The sequence below is a fragment of the Schistocerca piceifrons genome, chromosome 6 (assembly GCF_021461385.2).
Source record: "Schistocerca piceifrons isolate TAMUIC-IGC-003096 chromosome 6, iqSchPice1.1, whole genome shotgun sequence".
NCBI lineage: Eukaryota > Metazoa > Arthropoda > Insecta > Orthoptera > Acrididae > Schistocerca > Schistocerca piceifrons.
This window is the reverse complement of record NC_060143.1, coordinates 408262313-408286270: the sequence shown is the minus strand read 5'-3', so window position 1 is coordinate 408286270 and position 23958 is coordinate 408262313. Positions and strand designations below refer to the sequence as shown.

The following is a 23958-nucleotide window of genomic DNA, read 5'->3' as shown; positions in this document are numbered from 1 at the left end:
GGTCCAATACTAATCGAACACTACTGCCTGTTTTCATAACTGCTAACAGCGGACTACTATACGGTGACATCGAAGGTTCGATTGTCTGCCAACACAGCATCTTTATTCCTACAGTTGGCCTTTTAGACCACGGTACACAGTAGGTAGCACGACAGAATGTTTGATGGGGCTTCACTTGCATGTCAAATTCATATCCCTTAATGATTCCTGTTTTTTCGGAAAATACATTCACAAATTGATTTAAAACTTAACTCCTCCCGCACAGGCCATGAAGGCACAAATATACCAACTGGCCACCATGTCATCCTCAGCCCACAGGCATCGCTGTATGCTGATATGGAGGGGCATGTGGTCAGCACATCGGTCTTCCAGCCTTATGTCAGTTTCCGAGACTGGAGCCGCTACTTCTCAATCAAGTAGCTCCTCAGTTTGCCTCACAAGGGCTGAGTGCACCCCGCTTGCCAACAGCACTCGGTAGACCGGATGGTCACCCATACAAGTGCTAGCCCAGCACGACAGTGCTTAACTTCGGTGATCTGATGGGAACTGGTGTTACCACTGTAGCAAGGCTGTTGGCACAAATTGATTTAACAGTTGTCTGAAGTCAGCTTGTTGTGGCTGGCTTAAGTAAGAAGATTCGGCTATTTTTCCTTCAGTTCTTGTTTAAGAGTGACAGCTTCCAACTCTCAATCAGGTTCCTGTTCATTACTGCTCTGTTTAATGACACAGTCATTGTTACCAAATGTATCTAGATCACTGACAGTTACCCAGACATTTCGGCAATAATTTATATATGTGACGGAGTCGTAACCAGTGACAGGTCAATTTGCCAGTTATGGTAGGATAAAGTGCAATTGGCCCGGGAGAGGTCAATTCTCGCATTCATTTCCCATAGCGCATCAAGTCCCAGGATGCAAGGCACTGTAAGATTCCTTACCACAAGGAATGAGCATAATATGGCTTCTTTTTCCGTGGCGATCTCAACCTGCACCTGATTCCTTATCATTTTCACTCTGCCCCACAGAGCACCTACAACCTTACAATCTTCCACTGGCAAGATGTGCAACTTCTTCAAACGATTGATGCATTTTAATTATTGCTCATCTATGACAGAGACCCTCGCCTCTGTATCAAGGATTACTCTCACTACTATTCCATTTATCTTTGCTATAAACACAGCCTGTACATGATCTACCTCCTGTTGTTTTGCCGACCACAGATCAATTCTTCTTTAATATCGCTTCTGTCATTATAATGGAGTAAATGTACGCCCACATTCTGCCTGCCACCCCCCCCCCCCCCCTTAACCTTGCCGACCGTCTGGGAAGGGCTTACAGAGGTCAGCCAGAGTTTAACAGTCTGTCGCACACTGTCGAAACTGGTCTGTCACGTCTGTAATTCTCACCGCATCAGTTACAGTTTGCGATACACCATGAGCGACATACACATGTGGCTGACTATTCGGTGGCTGTGGTGTGGTTGGTGGCATCGAAATAACGTTGATATGGTTAACAGGCACATAACCTGTCAGCATGGCTTGTTGTGTTTGCCAATTCCCTGTCCCTGTCCGTCGCCACTGCTCATTGCTTGTTCGCATATTTTTATTTACAAAGTTGGAGTTTCCTCCCCCTTTGCTTCGTCTTTTTTGGTTATAATTGTCTCCCCCTCTTTTTGGTGGAGACTGGTTCATATTGGCATACTGGTTCACACTATACCCATTACTATTCCAGCTATTATTCGCAGGCGGCCCATTATTCACTGAGTTCGCCTTTTTATGGAAATTTTCTCCATGCAAATATTCATTGTTTTCGCCAGAACCATTTTTACGACGGCTACCATCCCCATGATTTCTGGTTTTGTTATTCCCTTGACCATTATTTGAGTTCCCTCGCTCGCTCTGTTGGGCATCCCTATGTATCAAGTGCCGAGAATCTATCGTTGCCATGAACAATTCTAAGTTTACCACAGCAGTGGTTAAAAGGTTTATGGTTGTACACCTGTTTACGCAATCATTCCTGCACAGACATAGACCAGTACATGGCTAGGAATTTGTTCTCAAATTCCGTGAACGTCGGACATTGTTCCGCAATTTCCATCGCACACTGTGGTGCGTCCCCCGTAATAAATGAAATCATGAACTGAATTTTCTGGAGGTCCGTCAATGAGAATCGTATCACGTTTCGAAAACTTTTGACAAAAATCACAGGATGTATACTTTTCTTTTCATCATTAAAGGTTTGAAATTGCTGGTGTTGAATTAAAGATTCTTCGTGTTTTACTTCTGCTACCGTTGGTAACACTCCAGCCTCGTTTGCAGCCACAATCCTTGCATAATTCATCAGAGATAGCAGTTACATTCTCTTGCAATCTGATTTTTCTACTCTGTGCATATCAAGTGGTACATTTCTGTATTGCACTTTTCTACCAGGTGTCGTGCCGGTCGATGATTGTGTCTCGAGCTCCAGCTTGTCTGACACAATCATCAATCATTTATTCTAAATTGGTTGACATATTTTAACGTTTCTATGAATTAGTTTGACGTAAGGTCGTATACTCATCATTGCATCGACGATCTGTCACAGACGTAGTCCTGGATTCTTAGACAGTTACTGTAACATTTAACTATTTGATTAAATGAATATTTAATACTGCATTATGTTTCAGCAGTGTATTTATTGCGATCTCAAAGAAAATCAAAACATCTTTACGAAACTCAAATAAGTAGTAACATACTTACAATAATGAAATGAATCTTACTCAACAAGCTACATGCTTTCTGTCCAACTTGACACAAAGTACTGACTGACTCTGCCAATATGGCTGCCCCTATATATATATAAATCCAAAAAATCCTCAGTATTCTTATACAGGGTGTTTTGATAAAATTAAAATTAAAACTTATCTTAATATTAATAACTAATATTGTAAGTAAGTAAGAAGATTCGGCTACTTTTCCTTCAGTTCTTTGTTTAAGAGTTGCTTACATATAACAAACTTAAACCATTTGATATTTTATAAATGGGAAAATAGTCAAATATGAAATATTAAGAATACTTTGGATGTTTTTATTAATTACAGAAGATTCATACTGAAGTGAACATTCCTACCAACTACTGGACGTACACTCTTCAATACAATTTCAGTGTACTAATCATCTTATTAGTAACTATTCCAGAGGTACATGTTTATCTGCATCCCTATAATATTTACGTCAGAAATTTTCTGTTTATGGTCGAAAATATTTTTTAAATCAGTTTTTAATGGACTGTTACGTCTCAACAACCCCCAAAAGGATTTGTGCAACTAAAAGTTGAACAAAACCTTTTCTGACAGATCTAAGTAACAGCACACAATAAACTGAGGAACAAGCATTTTACTTGTGGTATGAGATAAATCCTGTGTTTGATTAAATATGTAAATTAATATGACGCATTATGCAAAAATTATTACTCAATAGTACAAGGAAAGAACAAGTTATTTCTTAACTGTATGGAGTAACATGTAACTTTGAGTCTCAAAACTATTATAAAATTCCTAAGTGTAAATGCACTAATCTCTGTACTTTACATAAAATATCAGATTACGGTACACTGACTGTTTTGTTGATAGACTTGATGTTTGCAGTACACAGACTTCTTTATGGATAATCTTGAAGTTTGCAGTATGCAGACTGCTTTGAAGAAAATCTTGAGGTTTGCGGTATGCAGACTGCTTTGTTGAATGAAATATCTGACACCAATGGCCAATCTTACTATTTTTCATTTGTCTAGACACTTCCAACACCTCCTTCCCACCTTTACAATCATTCAAATATTAATTAATGTATTTTTTCAGGAATATATGTGCAACACAGTTCTTGCTTTTCCCTTCACAGTAAGTGCTTGCATATAACAGAATGATACTTAAGAGTGCAGTTACATATTACTGAGTGACAATATAGAATAACTTGAATAAGTGACTAAGACATCATATTGGTTGTGTTTTATAAGTGATTGGACATCACAACAATTATGTAGCTGGGTCTTATACATAGGTAAGTGTTCACCATCATAATGAATCATAAGTGACTGGTACATCATGACAAAAATATGATTAGGCTTTATACACTGGTAAGTTGGTTTGTGCATTATATATAAAACGTATTTATGTGACAGAGAGTAGTATAAATGAGCCATTCCTCACGACAACATAGTGACATGACAGAGCATACTTGTATATAAGTAAGTGTTCACAATTTTGAGTGCTGATATATGGCTGAAAAAATACATAAGTAAATGTTTACCACTTGGGTGTCAACACACATCAAAACCAGACATAAATGTATATATAGTATGACAGAGCATAGTTAGATTTAATAACACAGAAATGCTAGCTTGTGCCCTAGATCCTCTTATAAAATAGGCTTTAGTCACCTAATTAAAGCTGGCACAGTAAATGAGAAGTGTCTCAGCAATAGAGACATATGCGCATGGAAAGAGAGATGGACGGTTTGGTAATCTGATGAGAAGTAAGAAATAAAATAGAAGATTCTCAGAGTGTTGGAGCTGAAGAAGGAAAGATGAAAGATCCCACAGACAGGAAACCCCCCCCCCCCCAACCACGACCCCCCCCTGTTCCAGTACTTCACTGTAGCGCCGGAGAGAGAAGTGTGTTCGGCATTCCCTACAGAACTTGCCACAGCTTCACCTTCCCAGTCCCCGAAAATTAATCCCAACACTCCCTATTGACCGATTGCGGAAGGGTGAACAATTAGCATTTTGCATGACACAGTAATTGACATATTTAACACTGTGTTGGTTAATTCAAATAACAAATGCTAGATACAACCAGCTGTCTTACAAGCAGTCCCTCTAATATCTGGATTTCATTAAACATAATTAATTACATAAACATGAAAATATTGAAACCTGTGACATAACTGATACACAAACATAGAAAATCTAAACCGAGGTATAGAATTACTGTGTTCCTCTGATGTCTGTTGCAGCTCAAACATTATTAGTACAGAAACATGAAAATATAGAAATAAGTTACACAAATATCATATTGAATTACTGCATATCCCATATCGATAAACAAACAAAGTAGAAAGCAGGTCTGAGATATAAAATTTAATTTTCTGGGTTCTCATCTGAACATCATATACACTCCTGGAAATTGAAATAAGAACACCGTGAATTCATTGTCCCAGGAAGGGGAAACTTTATTGACACATTCCTGGGGTCAGATACATCACATGATCACACTGACAGAACCACAGGCACATAGACACAGGCAACAGAGCATGCACAATGTCGGCACTAGTACAGTGTATATCCACCTTTCGCAGCAATGCAGGCTGCTATTCTCCCATGGAGACGATCGTAGAGATGCTGGATGTAGTCCTGTGGAACGGCTTGCCATGCCATTTCCACCTGGCGCCTCAGTTGGACCAGCGTTCGTGCTGGACGTGCAGACCGCGTGAGACGACGCTTCATCCAGTCCCAAACATGCTCAATGGGGGACAGATCCGGAGATCTTGCTGGCCAGGGTAGTTGACTTACACCTTCTAGAGCACGTTGGGTGGCACGAGATACATGCGGACGTGCATTGTCCTGTTGGAACAGCAAGTTCCCTCGCCGGTCTAGGAATGGTAGAACGATGGGTTCGATGACGGTTTGGATGTACCGTGCACTATTCAGTGTCCCCTCGACGATCACCAGTGGTGTACGGCCAGTGTAGGAGATCGCTCCCCACACCATGATGCCGGGTGTTGGCCCTGTGTGCCTCGGTCGTATGCAGTCCTGATTGTGGCGCTCACCTGCACGACGCCAAACACGCATACGACCATCATTGGCACCAAGGCAGAAGCGACTCTCATCGCTGAAGACGACACGTCTCCATTCGTCCCTCCATTCACGCCCTTCGCGACACCACTGGAGGCGGGCTGCACGATGTTGGGGCGTGAGCGGAAGACGGCCTAACGGTGTGCGGGACCGTAGCCCAGCTTCATGGAGACGGTTGCGAATGGTCCTCGCCGATACCCCAGGAGCAACAGTGTCCCTAATTTGCTGGGAAGAGGCGGTGCGGTCCCCTACGGCACTGCGTAGGATCCTACGGTCTTGGCGTGCATCCGTGCGTCGCTGCGGTCCGGTCCCAGGTCGACGGGCACGTGCACCTTCCGCCGACCACTGGCGACAACATCGATGTACTGTGGAGACCTCACGCCCCACGTGTTGAGCAATTCGGCGGTACGTCCACCCGGCCCCCCGCATGCCCACTATACGCCCTCGCTCAAAGTCCGTCAACTGCACATACGGTTCACGTCCACGCTGTCGCGGCATGCTACCAGTGTTAAAGACTGCGATGGAGCTCCGTATGCCACGGCAAACTGGCTGACACTGACGGCGGCGGTGCACAAATGCTGCGCAGCTAGCGCCATTCGACGGCCAACACCGCGGTTCCTGGTGTGTCCGCTGTGCCGTGCGTGTGATCATTGCTTGTACAGCCCTCTCGCAGTGTCCGGAGCAAGTATGGTGGGTCTGACACACCGGTGTCAATGTGTTCTTTTTTCCATTTCCAGGAGTGTATGTTCTCTTTTCAACTGAAAATGCATATGAAAGTCCAAGGACTATTTCATACAGTGCATGTAACAAAATTATTTCAAGTGGCAGCTCATATAAACAAACAGAAGTGAGTTTGAGAATATCTTGACAATGAGCGATTATAGAGAATTAGGTTGCATGTGAATTATGTCATGGTATAATATATGTTAATACACCGGTAGTTCTAACTTTGTGCCCATAAGTTGTATATCTAATTAAAGTAAATATAATTCTTTTGAAAGAAATGAGCATTGATAATGAGTGGTTACTGAGAACCATGTTGCATGTGACAGTATATCACTGTGTTAAGTAGAGGTAGAAGATATTTCAAGCAGCAGCACATATGAGTAAAACACTCGAGAATACATTGGCAATGGGTGATTATAAAGAATTATATTGCATGTAATAGTATATCATTGTAATAAGTCTAGATAGACCAGATTAAACACATGACTACCATGTGCATCATATCATGTAAAGTTAGTTGTCAAGCAACTTACAAGAAACAGTAATTGTTAGCCTTTCAGACATCTATTTTCATAGAAAAATTATGTCAGTTTTCAACTGCTGAAATGCAACAAGACATAATGAGTGTACCACTCGCAGGACCAAACGTCCTTATTTCTTTACAGGTCAAACTCAGATTTTAGAGTAACTGAACCAACATGAACATTTCAGGTCAGGAAACCACAAGGACAGATAGAGGGATTTGCCCATAATAACTGTCAAAGGCACCATGTTCTTGTAGCTTGAAAGTCGTCATCCCAAATTTTTCAGCATCTTCTTGTAGAGACTGTGAGCCACCATGGCCACATGCAACTGTAGAATCAGATTTACATTGGTAAATTAAGTACCAGCAGAACTTCCAGAATATATACTGCTCAATAAGAAGTTGATACACTTCTCGTTGATTGTCATCACATTAGACATGATGTAGCAACATCAGATTAGACCGCACATAAAATTGGGCACAGATAAAGGTAAATTCCAACATAGATTAAGGTAAAGAGTGAAGTATCACAGGTTACATTTGAACAGCTTGAACATTATAGAAAATGTTTAGTTCAGCCATTCTAAAGGTATGATGTATACTTTTCCTTATCAGGTAATGAATATTGAATGATCTAGACTCCAATTGGATGTAGATGTCTGCACGGACGACAGCATTACCATGGATAGAAATCATCATGGGCTTCAGACAAATACCTAATCTTTGAAACATTATTTTACAATAGTTTCACCTTTTGCTGCATATGACACAGCAATTGTTTATGACCGTCAGAATGCAAATGATATAATAACATAAAGTTGAACTGGTTTTCATTAAGTATATCACATTAGTGAAAACAGTTGGCTTGCTGTAACATACAGCAACATTAGACAGCACCTAATTTACTTTCTTCACCATTACAAATTTTCCGTTCAAACATCCTACATCACATGAGATTTATAGCTGAGCAGTTTGCCGATTTGAGCAGACATGACAAAAGTAACATGCAGAACACCTTATATCTGTATCAAACAGATAGCATAATATATACAGATACCAGACATGTAGAAAACAACATCCATATCTTATAGTACTAAAAGGTAAAACAATTATTAAATAAGACTACTAATGGCTGACCACAATACTCATTGAAGGCCGGCCGCGGTGGTCTCGCGGTTCTAGGCGCGCAGTCCAGAACCGTGCGACTGCTACGGTCGCAGGTTCGAATCCTGCCTCGGGCATGGATGTGTGTGATGTCTTTAGGTTAGTTAGGTTTAAGTAGTTCTAAGTTCTAGGGGACTGATGACCACAGCTGTTAAGTCCCATAGTGCTCAGAGCCATTTGAACCATTTTGAACTCATTGAAGCAGTAGAGATAAAATGAAAAGAAAACCTGTATGAATCTCAAAACCTGGGAATCAGAAACACTTCCTGCACAATAACTATCTCCAACATAAACTTCCATTTTCTTCATGGTCTACAGATGGAGAAATTCCAATAATACAAACATAATAAATTTCTTTCTGAGAAACGTTCCTTTGCCATGTACACAGTAGTTCAATTGAATAGTCTGACAAGCTAGCACTTCTATTCAGTCTTAATGTTTAAATCAGAACTTATATAGGAGACCTAATTGTAAACACATCCAAGATGTAAGGTGATAGAATTTCACTATAACTGCACAAACATCAAAGGTAAACTTTACACCAACTCTAAACTTTTTCTCAACTTTTCACAAAATCATCAGCACAATGAGAGTATAACATTATCAGCACAATGAGAGTATCATATCTAAAATGTTAAGTAACAGAACTTCATTATAACTTCACAGACATCATAAGTAAATATCAGAGCAACTCTCCTCAAAATTGATACATGTGTTGCATTATTACCTTTTCTGACCACCTGTATTCATTTAAACTACATAATCATTGACTTACTAACTATTGGAGGACATGGACAGTGGAAGGAGGTCAGTTTGGACAGAAAAGTAATAGAGGATGTGACTTGAAAAAGGAAATCGTCACACCAGCTTGGAGCCTTGGTTCGCCACCCCCAGACTGCAAAAAGCTTGCAACTTCCTGAGGAAAAACAATTCTTGTTATGTTACATTAGTGATCAATGTTGTCTCTATATTTTCAGCTGTGTAACATTCCTGATTCCAAATAACAACAAATTCAAATGGTCCTACATAATTATCAAACCACCCCCAATTTATGCCAGGTAAAAGCATACACAAATGTTCCAACATACGCTTTTCACCTCCACTCTATGAATAGACAAAATATAGGTCAAAATATGCAAATATTCACACATAAAAGAAATAGTAATATAAACTAAAAAAATATTTTGCAGTATTAGCTTCAAATGTGTTATGTTATCTGATTTCTCAATTCTCAGTGTTTGAATTTACAGAAAGCAGTGAACATTAATTGCACCTATTATGATTTGTGATTTGCTTTCAAATAGATTTTCATTATTACTGTGTCAGAATACTCATAACGTGCCGTAACAAGGTGTACAGCATGGATTTGTCTGTGTGGCATAGAGTATACATTCTTCAACACAAGTTTACTATTTGCTGGTTGTTTAGTCGGATTTGTGGTACTTTCATTAACTGGGTAACTGTTTTTGCAAAGTTCCCTCAAATCTGTCTGCAAGCTACTGATTTTAACACACACATTCCCTTGCTCCACTACTTGTACACATTCACTGATTGAATTACTCTTAGGTACCTGTTCCAAATTTCCAAAACAACATTCCTTCCCTAATTACACATTTTGACAAATTTCATTTATGACTTCAAATTTTTGGTCACTATGGTTGCATCTGTTACTACAGTCACTATTTTCACACACAATGTCACTAACGTCTACTGGCAAAATTGAACTATCATGCGCTTCTCTACTTGTCTCAAAATCATCACTCAAGCTTACATCAGATTTTCCAGAATCAGTCAGCACACAATCATCAACCTTCAGCATACACCATTCCGTCCAATTCTGTGAGCAATATAGTATCATCAACTTCATCATCATCATCATCAGAAACATTATAATCAGAAACATTACCATCATACTTAATATTATTCTCAGCACTAAATTCATTTCCATCTTCAAATACACCAACAACTTCAACACTATGATCGTTCTGTTGTACCACATCATCTTTTTCCTGTTTATTGCTTACTGAAATTTTAAATGGAATGACATTTTAATTCTCACTTTCATTGCCAAGTACATGATCTTCCACTTCGAAACATCCAACACCAGTATCAGCTTTTTCACTTATTCCACATTCACTCAACTTTTACATTAAGGGGCTCCGGAACGCCCTATACTTGCAATGTTAAAATAACGCTTATAAATTACATCTTTCCTCACAAAGTATTTGAGGTAGGAAGTTGAACTTTATACATATTATTTTTTGGAATATGGGCTACAACTTAACACAGGGATTTTACAAAATTTTAGTTCAGTTATTAAAGATGATTTTTTTCAATTGTAGTGAAAATTCACAACATTTTTTTGCAACTTTTTATTTATACATTCAAAAATATACAGTTTTTCGGAAAAAGGCTGTGTTAAATTATGCAGAAGGTACTGTGTAACATTTACTGAAAGTTTGAAACAAATATGTTTGGAAGATCCTTAGAAAACATGTAATTAGTATGAGAAAATAAAAGTTTTGGGAATCGAGCGAGAAAGATTGGATTAACTTTTTAGTGCATTCCAGGTCCATAGGATGGATTATCTTCATCCTCTGCAAACTCCTCCTCCAGCTTCCTCTTGTTCCTCCTCCTGTTTACTCTTGCTTGTATTTCTAGACTCTTTACAGCCCTGTCTGCAGCCCAAAGGCGTTCCTTGTCTAAAGCAAGCATCGCTCGTTGTTGTGTTCGTAGATTTTGCTACCATTTTCTTCAGTTGTAGTTACTGCAACACTGTTCCAAAAGGTGGTCATGTATTAACACTTATCACTTTTCAGTTGTATTTCACTAGCAAGTCCTACGTGCTTTATTATGGAGAGTTCCAGACCAACTTCACTACAATGAATACATTTTACACAGTTTGAAAAAATTCCTTTGAGAACCGACATATCAAATATTTCATTCACATCCGATTCGCCCATAAAACATTCATAGTTTTCACTCATTGAACCAAGCTTCTTCTGTGAAGTATTTTCTTTCCCACTTTGACTGCTATGGGCAGGTGTACTTGAGAGGTTAGGTTCACCCACTTGGTTATCTTCTTTATTGTTTACAGTAATAACACATACCTTTGGCTTTCCAACATTTCTCCTTTTCTTAAAAGCCTTCAGACGAGTTCTAATAACTTTACTTTTACTCATTATTATACTTCATCAAAACAGAGACTCAAGAAACAGAATTAATTACGAATATTTTCGAGATAACGACAGAGTAAATAAACATTAAACAATCGACAATCACACCAGCGATATATATTGAACCATCACAGGTTAGCCACAACACATACTTTATCTCACATCACTAAAATGTACCTGATGAACACGGACGTTAATAATAACACCATTTGACAGCAGTTTAACAGCGCCACAGTGGGTCACGCCCATGTAGAACACATTTCAAAAAAAATTTAAAAATAGTTGTAGTCTTCGGAATTGAATAAATTATATATCTATTAAAAGGTAATAGTCTGCAGATTCAGAAAACGCAAAAAGGTAAAAATTGAACTTTTCATGATTTTGAGCCTTTCCGGAGCCCCTTAATCCATACTCATCAAATCTGTTTTCAACACTATCAGTAGCTGCTACTGCATTACTACTGTCAAAGAAATTTGTCAATGTTTTCTTCTAATTTGAATTCAGATTTTCTTCTACTTTTTTGTTCATCTTTGTTTTCAGATAGGCCTAAACATTTTCCCAAAATGCTGTATCAAACTTCACTCTCCTCACTTCAGGTTGTGTTCTGGATACAAAATTTTCCTATTTGTTCTACCTTTTCGCCCTTCTGAAATTACCACAATGTGCATGATTATGATCCCGATATTCTTTTGCCTCACTCTGACAGGCTCCAAAGGAGGCAGGCCATAGTTTTCTGGAGCATTCCTTGTGTTTTCAAAATTGTTACCATTATTTCCTTGACCTTGTCCCCACTGCCTATTTTTTGGTTCAAAATTTCTGTTTTCAGGTCTGTGTCTGTCATTTCTTTCCCCATAATTTTCATTTCTAAAATCTCCCCTCCTACCCCTATGTTCAAAATGATCATTGGAAGATCTGTTTCTATTTCTACTATCATCTGGCCTGTCATTATATCTTTCATTTCTTTCCCAGGCTAAGTCTAATTTGTCTACAAATCTTAAAATTCCTAAATAGTGTCATCAGGCCCATAGACCAGACTCCACTGTACCCTGCGTGGAAAACTACGTTTTAAGGCGTCTATTTGCATCATTTCATCAAGAGATTTATCAAGATGTACTAAAGTTCTTAACTTTTGTTCACAAAACTTTTTCATGCGACCACTACACTGCTTGAAATTTGGGCCATTCGGAAATTCTGACTTAATTCTAGCTTGTCTAATTTCTGACCAAAATTTCTTCATGAAAGTACGTTCTACCCCATTAAACGACATTTCAGGTTCGCTTGTGACAAAGCCTCTGTATCTAAACCCTTTTTAAAAAAATTGATTTTCAAATTATCGCTCATTTTACTGTCAAAGTTGTCTTTAATCTGGCACTTGAAATCAACTGGATGTATATTCCCCTCCCCTGAAAATGTTTTAATATTAACATTGTTCCACAATGAACTGTAATTACTGAAAGATTTCATAACAACAGAATCTTCGATTTCTGGGAATTTTGACTTGAAGTTTGAAATTTGGCCTAAACAAGTACCTACATCTTCTTTTAATTCTGAAAAATTGTCATTTTCGATGCTGGTGAAATTTTGTATACTATTCTCGGTTTCTGAAAATTTCTTTACAACCTCTTTGCTAAATCTTGTTAATTGTTGCACTTCTGCAGCTGCAATTTTTTCGAAACTATCCACAGATTCTAACCTCTCTTCAAACTTTTGGTGTTTCTGTTTTAAGGTAACAATTTCCCCTTCTATACTCGACACATTTTTGGTATTCTCATCTACTTTTTCCCAGCATCTTTCTAAACTCTCTATTGTATCGCGAATTTGGGTTCCATGCTTGTCTAAATTTTTATTGATTGAATGAAGAAAAGTTTTGTGTCCATCCATTGATCTTTTTTGTTCTTCCATTGATCTTTTTTTTCTTCCATTAACTGAACTAACCTATCCAAGGCTGATACATTCGATTCGAAGCCATGAAATGGAGAGCATAAATTACTGTTATTGTGATCACTATTGTCTCCCATAATATTTATTTCCTGGCTCAATGAGCAAATATCAGCATCTACACTACTTTGCATATTTCCAATATGCTCCCCATTATCGTCAACTTCCCTATTGTTCTCCATACTGATGATGCAATCGAAATTTTCCACAAGTAAACTATTAATTAAATTTTGTACTCACAGTTAGTTTTTCCACATTGTGTTTTACATAAGCATCATTAAGTTCTTCTTTGTAGTGTTGTTCATTTTTCTTTTTGTTCAGACATCACAAAAGAAATTTCTGGAATGTATTTACAAGTAAATCCTGAAACAAACTACAAGATTAGTTTACAGAATTACTCTGAATCCCAGCTCCATACATCCATACACCACTTTTAACGTTTCTATGAATTATTTTGACTTAAGGTCATGTACTCATCGTTGCAATTACTAATTATCTTATTAGTAACTATTCCACAAGTACATGTTTATCTGCACCCCTACAGTATTTAGGTCAGAAATTTTCTGTTTATTGTCCAAAATATTTTTTAAATTGGTCTTAATGAATTGTTATGTCTCAATATCTTCGACTGTTTTCTGGATATTTTTCTTGTCTAATTGATTTACTCTTCGTCTAATTGTGACACCTTTTGTGGAAAGTCTTTATTTTGATCAACTAATTCCCAGACTTGTTGTTTTACCACATCTATCTCCTGTGACAAATATGATACTAGCACTTTGTCACGTTGTTCAAGCATTTCGTTCATTTTCGCCAGAAACTGTGCATCATGCTCTACCTCATCTGCAGCTAAAATATCTTTGACTTGTGAAATTAGTGCTTGCTCGTGAATAAAGCGCTCTTGTCTTTCTTTTTCTTGGCGACCAAGGCTTTTCTGTCTTTCTTTCTCTTCCCATTGCTTCTCTCTTAGGTCTAATTGTGTCATAAGTGCAGTCAAAAAATCAGTGATTGGTGCTGTTATGTGCACCTGGTATTCAGCAACTGATTGACTCACATGTATCACGTTATAGCAAATGAATCTGATCAAATCTCACTTGTGAAAAAAAGTGTGATTTTACTTTATCTACTAGGCAGTGACAAATCCATGCCAATACAGTCAGCACAGTGGATGGCCCCCAGATTCCTTCCTCTCCTTTGTTCCAGCCCAGAAGCCCATGCACTTACAGCGTTACTTTTTGCAATTGGTATTGTGTGCTGCTGCATATATCCCAGTTGAGACAATTCTATATTTTGAGTTAGGTTCAGGTCCGAAATCTTCACTGCATCAACCTTATACAGTCTTGTTCAGGTGCAAGATTTTTATATTGGGATACATGGAACAATGTTACATATACCGAATTAGTTCTTGCACTTTACACATTATCACATACTTATAAACGTATTTTACCAATGTTTTTGCAAATTGTTCTCATAAATGTAACTATACCTCAGATAATCTTTATGTACACAATATATTATGTTGGTAAATAAAAATTCGTGCCCCGCGTTCTTGGGCAACACTTATCATGGTACATGGGTGTTTTTGGGTCTTTTACTTATCATGGTACTTAATAAAAATAAATATCTCTTAAATACTGCAATATCATTTACTTTGTTAAATATTGTGGGCTAGCATGAGACTTTGAAATAAACCAATATCACGATAATCATGATAACATGCATATGGACCTCAGCTATTCCGAAGTACATGCGGAATAATATTTCAAACACAACGCCTTCTAATAGATAGTTCGCATGAGCGCTGCTATTTTGAAAAGAAAATATGTATGCTTTTACGCAATAATTAATAATTAATAATTAATTCGGTCTCTCGGAGGGGGGGGGGGCACTGATTACTATGTACCAAAATCTACAAAGTAACTAAGCTATTGTTATGCTCATTGAATGGAATATTTTTCATTATTTATTAGTCGTTATATACAAGACAAAACTGGAGATAATCTCATTTGCCGTTAAGTGACCAAACTTAAAACATACTGAACTCATTCAGTATTCTGAATATTAATAAATGAAAACTATTTTTACTTTGTTAACTCTGAAACTATTCGAAGATCAAAATAGAGAAATCTCTCACATTTATGTTTAATATTATGACATGAATTTCTAATTATAAAATATCGTCAGCGTAATGGCCGACTAAATGCAGCTAGGGGAGATGAGCTCCCTGCAACACGAAGTTCCAAAATTAAATTTGTTAATTAGTATCATGAGAGGTGCCCACTAAATCAATAATACACGCTTTCCCATACCAATTATAAGTATATTTTCTAAATTACAGCCAAACTTACATTAAATACCAGACCGCTATACAATGGCGGCCTTCCGCTAGACGAAACAAAATAGGAGAGAGAGTTCAATAAAACAGTTGCCTCCAGTCATGTTCATTTTCATTACACAGAGTTTATAGACAAAAAATGTTCGTTGTTAATCCCATCGCTGTCTGTGACCTTTGGTGGTAATAATTACACTCTTTAATATTTATTATACATCACATACATGTTTGCAGTCTTGAAATAATTTATAGTTCACACATTACACAAGCAAAAACCCTTTTCTTTTTTAAAATATCAATTTATGTGATGTACCATCACAAACTGCAGCAGCCGCCATGCCCCCACTAGAGCCACTATAATTTTTAGAAATGAAATGATAATTAAATAGACACCCTAGCTTCAAGCAGGCGTTGATACACTTCATTGGGGACGTGTTGAAAACGTGTGCCCCGACCGGGACTCGAACCCGGGATCTCCTGCTTACATGGCAGACACTCTATCCATCTGAGCCACCGCGGGCACAGAGGATAGTGCGTCTGCAGGGACTTCTCCCTTGCACGCTCCCCGTGAGATCCACATTCCCAACATGTCCACAACACTACATGTAAGGCGTCGTCGTCCGCAGCCAGACACATGGCGCCACTGAAGATGAACCTGCCACACTGCACCACCTGCATAGAGAGAGGGAGAGGGCACAAAACAGAACTGTAAGAGAGCTTAGCGACGCAGCTGGCCGCAAAATAACAACTAGGAGGGACATGATGCGTCACATAGAAGAACACTTCTCTGAACTCTTCAAGGGAGAGGTACCAGATGACGCAGAAACAGCAAAAATACTACAAGGAACGCGCAGACGGCTGAACGACACCGATCGCGCGTTGCTGACCGAGGCCGTGTCTGAGGACGAAGTCAGAGCCGTCCTCAAAACCTGCGCCAACGGCAAAGCTCCAGGAGCGGACGGAATACCGTCAGAATTCTACGCCACCTGCTGGGACAAAGTAGGTGGAATAATAACAGAAATTGTCAAACGAAATTCTGGACGGGAAGGAGATACCACCTCCGTTCCTGGAAGGGACCATCCCTCTGATACCGAAAAATAAGGCGCCAAAAACGTTAACAGTCTTCCGCCCAATTACCCTCCTAAATGCGGACTACAAGCTCGTAGCGAACTGCGTCGCGGAAAATATGAAGCTCGCCCTCAAAAAAGTAATCAGCCCATGGCAGACATGTGCAGTGTTGGGCAGAAACATATTCGACGCCGTCTGCACGTACAGAGACGTTATAGCCCACGCCGCATCCAACAGAGCGACTGCAGCGATCATCTCTGTAGACTTCCAAAAGGCCTTCGACAGGATCGGTCACCGGTACCTGCTGAAGACCTTGTCAAGACTAGGTTTTGGCTCCGAATTCGCTCAAGTCATCAAAAACATGTTAACAAATGCCACGTCAAGAGTTACTGTAAATGGCTGGACATCTACGCCGATAAAACTGGGGAAATCTGTGAGGCAAGGGTGCCCACTGTCGATGGCACTATTCACAGTAGCCCTCGACCCAGTCCTCAGGAAGCTCGCCGCCACCATCAACGGCTACAAGTTACAGGACGTTAAAGTAACGTGTATGGCATATGCCGATGACTTGAGCATTTTTGTGGACGGAAAGGAGGACATTGACAGTGTCCTCCCAATAATTGAATCCTTTGAAAGGCATCTGGGGCGAAAACCAACCCTAACAAAACAGTGCTGCTCCCTATAGGGAACGGGAAATTGAGAGAAGCCAGACCATGGTACCATGTGACCGACAGATGTAAGGTGCTAGGTGTTCAGCTGCAGGCCTGCCCACTCAAAATGGCCGCAGAGAACTGGCGGAACATTCTGAACACCACCAGAGGGCTGGTCAGGACACACGCCAACAGAAACCTGACATTGGATCAGAAAACGCAGCTGATCAACGAAACGATCCTGGTGAAGGCTTGGTACATGGCGCAAGTCATAAACGTACCAATAGAAATAGGGAAGTCTATAAGAAGCGCTGTGTACTACCTGCTGTGGAGGCGGGAAATATTCAAAGTGTCGCAAGCCACCAGCACCCTCCCAAGAGAAGCAGGGGGACTGGGCCTGATAGATGTCACGACAAAATGCGCGGCACTGTTGCTCCATCGAGCTCTACAAATGGAGGACAGAAGTGTAGACTGTACCACGTCGTCTCTACTGAAAGAACACAGACCCGATTCCGGGGAAGCGCCGGTAGACGTCAGTAGAATACCCTACAAGATGCGCTACTTGAAGCTAATAATAATGGACAGTTAGTCTAGCAGTGAAGGAGATGAGAACTGCAGCGAAAATCTATCGCGCACTGAGAGGCAAACAAGGAAGAAGCAGAACGGAGACGAATCTTCCAGACCACGACTGGCCACAAGTCTGGAAGAATCTCTCCGAGAAAGCCATACCTCCGGAAGCTAGAGACACGTGGTACAAAGTCGTACACAACAAGATACCCACGAACGAGCGGCATGCGCGAGTCGCCGCACTGCGAAGCGTGCAACGAGATCGACACCGTGGAACACCGCTTCACATGTCCGACAAGTCAGGTGATATGGGAGACATGCAGGAAAATGGTGGCACTCATGAACAGGGCGGACCACCGAACTATAGAAGCCACAGCCCTCACGATCCCGGCTGCAAAATGTTTCCCAAGACCCAAACGCGTCGCGACCATGTGGACGTTCGCGATGACAGCGCACGCCATAATCGCAAAAAAACAAACGGACGGAGTACAGTTCCTCACCGATCTCTGGGAGGAACACAAGCGAGCCAAGCGGAAAAACAACTACAGGCAGACGTTCCAGAACTACCTACAGATAGCGCTGGACGCCGCCTTCAAGGACGCCCTCCGTCCCCACACGCCGCGACCGACTCCGTCGTCTCCGCCGCCGCCGCCGCCGGCGCTGCCGCCGCAGCTACCGCCGCCGCCGCCGCCGCCGCCACACCACGCCCCCCCCCCCCCCCCCCTAGTCCTCCACGCCTCCGTCGTCGCCGATGCAGACCCTCCAACACCCCGAAAGTGTTGTGTGTTAAAAGTGCGTGCGGTGTAAAATTTGTGCAGTGCAATCACAGTGTCCGCAACGGAAAAAAAGTGTATATATTATTAGATGAGTGCTACGGCTACACATATAGCGCATATCCAGGTAGCGTTCATAAAAAATGTGCGAAACATCACTCGCTACGCCGAAGATGACCATGTGAGTAGACTAACAAAAGAAACAACTCTCTGCAATTTCTATCTAATCATGTTAAGCTTACGTAGAATATATTTGTCCACTTATAGAGTTTTTCCTTAATTAGGTCTCAAATGTGTTCCATATCGCCCTCTCACTATAATTCTCTCTCTCTCTCTCTCTCTCTCTCTCTCTCTCTGTCTCTCTCTCTATCCCGCTCTCGCTCTCTTCCTCTCAACCACAATCTCGTGGACACCTTCGCTATATAAATATATAATATTCATTCATACATATTTGTCATTGTCCTTTGCCTCCTAGCTGTAAGCCTTAGCCAGTAAGACAACTCTAATAATAGTTACATGCCACATAATGGCACCAGACCAATAACTCTACCTAAAGTCTAGAACTTAGAAGTATTTGAATCAAACCCATAAAATTAACAAAAATGCAAAATAAACAGGAAAAAAATGAAGTATTTTTGCTCCACTGAACTTACAAATCAGTGAAACAGTGTAAATCAACCTGCAAATGTACAAAATATAACGAAACAGGCAATTGCAACAAAGTTACATATCAGAAAAGAAAAGAAAAAGACTCGATAACTAACAGAAATTGAAATTGAAAATACCTTGGAATCTCATGACTGTATTTGTTATTTTGTAAATAAAAGTTTATTACGTTTAAAAAAAAAAAGGTTCGAGTCCTGGTTGGGGCACACATTTTCAACATGTCCCCAATGAAGTGTATCAATGCCTGCTTGCAGCTAGGGTGTCTATTTAATTATCATTTCATTTCTAGCAAAGCTGCATGGTCATTCACGGTAACTGTTCTTTCGGGAACAGATACTACCGTCATATATATATAGTTAATAATTTTTAGAGCATGCTACTGCATGCTTTCCTTACCACCGTTTCTCATGCCTACATCGTTGGACATTTTCCTTGTTGCACGCTGGTGGCAGTATTTATACATTATTTCTACATCTAAAACTTTACCTGAGTCAATATCATTAAGAGACGCAACTCCATACAGAGAAGTGTGACCCCTTTTCATTCAGGTCCCACACATTTGTAGGAGATTCACTGTCATGAATATCTACCCCACGGTATATTCCTTTTTGGTTTATTTCCACTAATTCCTCCATTGGTTTCTTCATAGAAACTTTGGCAGCATCGCATACAGTATCAGACATTTCTTTATTTATATTTTCGAAACTTGTGCAAGGTGGAGCCATGTTCAGAAAACCGCACAATAAATTACCTCCTTCCCTGCCCTGTCCAAGGCACCTCAGAGCATATTCTAACCTGAAATTACTTTCAAAGGTACCAGAGCACCAGTCTCATTTCGTTTTTTTTCTGGATGTGGAACATGAAAATTCATAGCCCCACAAATTAATTTAAAATCACAAGCTATTCCGACTCTTTTTTTCTTCAACAAAAATCATGACTTCCGTATTTTTACAGCTAACACATGAACATGAAAACCTTATAGCCTGGCTGAGAAGCTCTAAATCGATAAGTCTGAATCCAGTGGAATCCATATCAACATTATTCACGCACCTCAACAAGTCTCCTGTCCCAAGTGTCAATGCAGAAGCTGAGAGCTTATGGTCTGCATTTCGAGCTGTTTACTCGTTTTTGTTGGTAAACTGATTTCCATGAAACCTCCATTTCCTAAACACAGTTTTTTCACCATCCTTTATGCCTAAAACTTGACTTCAATGTAAAGGTTTGCGAATTCAACCTTTCACTTACTAATACGTGTTAGTATTGTCAAAATGTAAATAAACCACATGCATGAAAGTTTTCAGGCAAAGATATAGATGTCAGCCTAAGATATTGAAAGAAAATAGTGTTCACACTGACAAAAATTCCGCTGAAGCAATTAGTTTCCCAAATTTCGGAAAACGTGGTAGTGGCAGCCACTGCAGAGTTAATAAGTTTAACAATTCAAACGCATTTCTAAAGTTGCTATCACGATAAAATTCACACACAGTATAGATTAAACTGTGTAGATCAAGAAAATAATGTTTTTGAACAATGGATTCTTTTGGACCATGATCCTTTACATCCCCCCTTTAATCTACCCATAGTCGTCATTTAAAGCCGATTCTTGAAACTTCATTAGTAGACTTGCTTGTGATAGTTTCTGTCTATCTTCAAGAGTCTGCAAGTTTAGCTCTTTCAACATCTCAGTGACACTCTCCCACAGGTCAAATAAACCTGTGGCTATTTGTGTGGCCCTTCTCTGTAGACATTCAATGTCATTTGCTAATCCTACATGGTACAGGTCCCACGCACTTGAGCAATATGCTAGGACTGGTCACAAAAGTGACATGTAAGCAATCTCCTTTATAGACTGCTTGCATTTCTCTAGTATTCTACCAACAAATCTAAATCTGCTACCTGCTTTACTCATGACTGAGCTTATATGATTGTTCCACTGTGTGTTCATAATGTGTTTACGGATTCCAACAGTGACTCACTGATATCCATAGGATACTATGTGTTTTCAGTTTGTGAAGTGCACAAATTTATATTTTTGAACATTTAAAGCAAGTTGCCAGTCACTGTATCACTTTGAAATCTTACCAATATTTGACAAAATACTTGTACAGCTGCTTTGAGACTGTACTTCATTGTCGGTAACTGCATCAGTTGTGAAAAGTTTGAGTTTACTGTTAATATTCTTCACAAGGTGATTAACGTACAACATGAACAGCAAGGGTCCCAATGTCCTTCCCTGGGGCACACCTGAAGTTACTTCTACACCTTTTGGGTCCAGAATAAAAGGTATGGCAGTGAAATGGGCGATTCTGAAATCTCCACCAGTGATACAAATTTATTCACAGATATAAGAGAAATATTACATGAATTTACAAAGCTTTCAATCTAAAATGCCCATCGCTTGAATGTGCCATCTCGTAGGTGACCTCCATTTTACGTCACACACATTTCAAGTCTTTTGAGGAAGCTAGACATCAGATCCTGCAGGACTGGCACTGTAATTGGATTAATGTCCTCCCAAATTTGGTCCTTATGCCCCTGGATCGTGTATGGTGGGTCAAACCAGGAGATCTGAGATTTCAAGTGACCCCAAAGGAAGAAACCACACACTGAAAGTTCAGGGGATCTTGGAGGCCGGGGAATTTCCCCATTTTTGGAGATGACATGACCAAGAAAAATATCCTGTAGTGCGTTAATGAAATGCTACTAAATATGGCATGAGGCCCCATCTTGTTGTAAGAAAGTGTTTGCAGTTACAGGAAGATCAGAAGGCTATTGCACTAGTAAATAGTTCAACATGTGAAAATAATGTTGTGCATTAAAAATAAAATATTGCCGCAATCATCTTAATAAGTTCTACACTTCCAAATGATGATACACTGCACCACAATATCAGTTTCTGACTGTGAAATGGCATTTCATGAAGCATTTCAGGATTTTCAAATGACCAGCATCTAAATTTTGCTTGTTAAAAAGATGTGATGCACAAAAATTAGGCTTGTCATTCATGATTAGAATGTCACACAAGTGTGGGTTGTCAATCACACGTTCCAACCATTCTCAGCAAGAACGTAGTCCCTTTGGGAGATTGTCTGCATTCAGTTTTTGCACTCTCTGAATTTTGTTTGAGTGGTATTGCAGTTCCTTGTGCAATAATCACCACACACTACAATCCATCAGATTAAGTTTCAATGCCTGCTTGACACCTGGAACTTCATCTGAAGGCTTCTCCCATTCCTGCAACATTCTATGGTGCAGACATGTATTTTGCCCTTCCACCCCTCTTTCACATTGTATCACCCATTTCCTTAAAGTTCCATATCCACACCTTGATAGCATGTACTGACAGGCCTGGGGTGTGATGCATCAAACTGTAATGAGCACAAAATACACACTTCATGGCCACGTAACTATCACTGTTTTTGTAATACACCTTCACATCAACAGCAAGTTATTCACTGGTCCGACACCATCTCTACTGAACAGCAATATAAGGGTCAATGTCAAAGGTTTGTTGTCCTCATGGCACTACTCCCGTTTTCTGATTCCTATTGTTACATGTTGTTTCCAGGGTTGCCAAATAGCCTGTTTCACTGTTGCACTCGTAACTTCCATTGTGAGTGGGCTTCTCCACTATTTGGTCTAGGTCAGTGATCAACAAAAGTTTTTGCTTGGGTGTCAATACAGGTATCGTGGGGCGCCACCTTGGTTGCCAGATGTACCGATGTTGTTATTAATTGCTAATCTACATCATTTAGTATGCTTGACTTCCCAATAGACTAGCTATGCTAAGGGTGCGATTAGTTGGCCACTGCACCCTAAGTACTGATCCTTAGTAGTCGGCACTCTGCTAAACACTTTGTGTCGACTGTTCTTCATTTGAGCTGCTGTCACTCTCAGCGACCCCAAAATTGTGACATCGTAATTGGCTGCTGAAGTGTAGTCTGCGTGAGTGGATGATTAATAACAGTAATTGCATTTATATTTAAATATGTTATGTAATATGAGACATGATCACAAATGTTTATTAAATATTTTGAATGTCATTTGTCTTCTACTCATTGCATTGTATTACAACAGCCTTAATGTAATGTCTCTTGTTACAGATAAGTACAGCATTTGAAGATGATCATCTCTGTAATGTGCATTCATAAAGCCATGTTACTTCTGTCAGAATTTATGCCATAGCAACTGATCAATCATTGAAACAAAGGCCCTTTCCTTTAACTGGGACTTTTCCATAAAATTTCAATCACCATGTTTCTCCTCCAAATGCGAAAATATTTTGTTGACACTCACCTTTATAAGACGAAATTCCCATCATGATAAAACACGAGAAATCGCAGCTCACACAGAAAAGACGTGTTTTCGTTTTTTCTTTCCTTGCGTTGTTCGAGAGTGGAACGGCAGAGAATTCATCTGAAGAGGGGTCGATGAACCATCTGCCAAGCACTTACATGCGAATTCCAGAATAGTCATGCAGATGCACTGACGTACATTATTAGACTGGCAATAACGTGTACAGTATCATCAGTGTTACCAAATAGCCTATAGAG

At 39.8% G+C, this 23958-nt stretch overlaps 1 non-coding gene and 1 pseudogene across 1 annotated transcript; both read right to left on the bottom strand.

Moving 5' to 3' along the window:
• Positions 1-459: 459 nt before the first annotated feature.
• On the bottom strand, positions 460-577 carry LOC124803609 (annotated as a pseudogene).
• A 15550-nt stretch (positions 578-16127) lies between these two features.
• On the bottom strand, positions 16128-16202 carry Trnat-ugu. The gene has a single exon. It is a non-coding gene; the product is annotated as a tRNA-Thr (tRNA).
• Positions 16203-23958: the final 7756 nt, after the last annotated feature.